Raw genomic sequence first — 3134 nt, forward strand, 5'->3', positions numbered from 1 at the left:
AGTCTTAGGAGAAATGTGACACCATCTTTTATCTATGCCATCCATAACTAAATTAAAAGGAATATTTGTAAAAAGCGAAACAACATCTAATGAAGCTAGTACATAATGAGAATCAAAATGAGTACCTCTTAATTTGTTAACTAAGTGGAAACTATCTTTGATATGGCTAGGAACTGGTGGTATGCTACCATTAATTATGTTGTGTAAGAAAAGGGAAAGGTAATATAATGGACTGTTAATAGAGGAAACAACAACTCTCAATGGGTAACCGTCTTTGTGTATTTTTGTTAAGCCATAAGCTCTCGGAATAATACCATCGGTTGTAAGCAGTTTGCTATATGTAAATTTATCAATAAAACCATTGCTCTTCCACCTTGTAAGTAATGTACGTAAATTTTGAGTCAATTTATTAGTTGGATCTTTATCCACAATTTCATAAGTATTAGTGTCTGATAGAATTGTTGTACCTCTCGGTGCAACAAGATATTATTTTGGGATTCGATCCGCTCAAAGGGTTGGAACCCACGAGGAAAGACGAGGATAGTAAAAGGTCGTTGAACAAACACTCACTTCACCACACTTCTATTTAAAATAACCCTTTTTATTTAACAATTTGATAGTTGATTACAAATGTTGTACCCCTTTATTTATATAATTATTTATTACTAAAGATTACAATGCTTTTTAGTAACTGTAACTTTCATTTAATTAATACAGTTGTTTAGTTAAATGAATATATTTTAAAGTTATCGCTCGTGACTTATGAGTAAACCGGTCGGCGACGGTATCGCGGATGTTACTTGACTCGGTTCTCGCGACGCGCGTAACGTATCGTTACCTTTAGATTTCAAGACAAGACTCTGCGCTCGGCAATTAGGCGGTCGCTTATATTGAGTTTGATGATGTCGCTTTTGGTCTTCGATCGGACCATATATGGTAATATTCGTTGCGCTAGAGGCGCGATCGCGTGATTAAAGAATGTGCAATCTTGCACTTCCGCTGTCGGTTGCCATGCCGAGTGCATTTAGGTATTTCGCGCGCTATGATCTTAGATCGACGCTTTGTCGCGCGCGGTTTAAAGAATGTGCAGACTTGCATTTCCGGTGCTGGTTGCTATGCCGGTTGAAATGAAATAATTGATAAAATAAGTGATAGCCATTCGGGCTATAACAGAATCAATTCCATCTTTGATATATAAAAATCTTTATTGAGTAAAACAGTAACATTTCCTTTGTCGGCATTAGTAATAAGAACGTTAGGATGTTCCTTTATAAATTTTTTGGTTAATTGTAACCATTCTAAAATATTTTTTTCAATAAAACTTGGTGAAGGAAAATTGTTATGAAGTCTATTAAGAATGGGAATAGAATTATTTCTGATGTAATTGACAATATTATCAGGACGGCCCCTAATATTACCCTCAATATGCTTAATAAATTCAATAATTGTTCTTTCTTTATTGTATCCATTTATAGGAAGACCAAATTTTTCACCAAGTTGTAATAAGAACTGTACCTTCAAAGGAACGTCAATGTCACTTAAATTAATAAACCATTTGTTCTGTGGTATGTCAAGAGTAACCGAGTCTGTAAAACTAACTGGATCAACATAAATTTTCTCAGTGTCAGAATTGATATTAAGTGAAGAACTAGAAGGTAAAATTTGATTTCTATTAGAATTGTCATTTGAGATGTTACAATAATAATTAATAGGATTGATTCTTGATTTTGTTAATGCTAATCTTTTATTATTAAGCCAGTCAATTTTATTAGAGATACGACGCATTTGTTTAAAAAAATATAAATTACCGATAAAATCCAAATATTTAAAGAATTCGTATTGTACTCGGGAGGGTCTTAATAAACAAAATGATACAGAATCTTTACCAGAAACTTATTCTCAGATTATAAACTCTCTCTCTCCATCGTAAATTTCCTTACCTTCTTTACTTTTATTCCCACTTTATTTTACCCCTTCCAGATTTTCCCCTTATTTCCATTTGTTAGTTCCTTTGTACTTGAGATGTTCGGTTATTCTGATTTTAAATTGTTTAGTGTCAACATCTTAAATGGTCTCTCTTCGCATTGTTCTAATTATTAACTAATCATAATTGTACTTTAATACAATTACAAGGTAATTGATTATAATTTAATTTAATTGATACTAAATTAACAAAATGATGTGATGTACGTACAATATGTTGTAATTTTACATTATATTTATTTCAACTTGTTGCCTTGAGATTTGACTCTTTTTACTGATTGATAATTGACTCTTATAGTATTTTCATTTCTTTATTTTTTTTGTATTTATCACTGACACTGTATTATTACTTGACTATTTGATTTAGAAATGTGGAGTTTTTCATTAACTAATTCGATGATTACGTTGTTTGATGGACTCTTGCCAATGTGCGCCGATATGATTGAGTATCCAATTGCGAGTGAGATTAAACACTCACATCAGAAGATTTATGTACATATTTTTCGTTTTTTTGTCAATATTTTATACATTTCTTCGCTTTTTTAATTTTATAATTACCATAGTTTTGTAAATTGTTAACGATTTTGCGACTTTTTTAACATTGAAAATGACCTAATAAAGGTCGAAACGTTTGTTTTTAAATTTTATTAAACTTTATATTTATTTTTAACTAATGACATATTATATTTAAGACCTTTATATTTTAACGAATGTTGGATCGTAGCCCTGTTTCTTTTAATTATACTAAAAGTCATAAAAAGTAAAAGTAATTTATTGTTATATATTTATACTTTTTGTTATTATACAATAATATATTATTTTGTTATTGTTATATCATATTTGTTATATTGTTATGTTATATTATATGTTATATTTATATTTGTTATATTTCATATAAAGTAAATATATGTAACGATGCACTCCGCAATGCATCGTTCCGACGATACCAGCCGCCAGAATATTTTCTATTTCGCGATATTAGAATTACCGCCGTCGACAGTAGCTATCGCCGCTCCGACCGAACGCGTCCGAAGATCGCCGAACGATCTGCGCTTCGCGCTATCCGCCGCTCCGACCGAACGCGACCGAACATCGCCGATCGGCAATCCCCTCCGCAGGAATTGCCAACCGCCAAGCGATAACGGAAAAGA

The sequence above is a fragment of the Cyphomyrmex costatus genome, unplaced genomic scaffold, assembly GCF_001594065.2.
Source record: "Cyphomyrmex costatus isolate MS0001 unplaced genomic scaffold, Ccosl1.0 scaffold1850, whole genome shotgun sequence".
Lineage (NCBI taxonomy): Eukaryota > Metazoa > Arthropoda > Insecta > Hymenoptera > Formicidae > Cyphomyrmex > Cyphomyrmex costatus.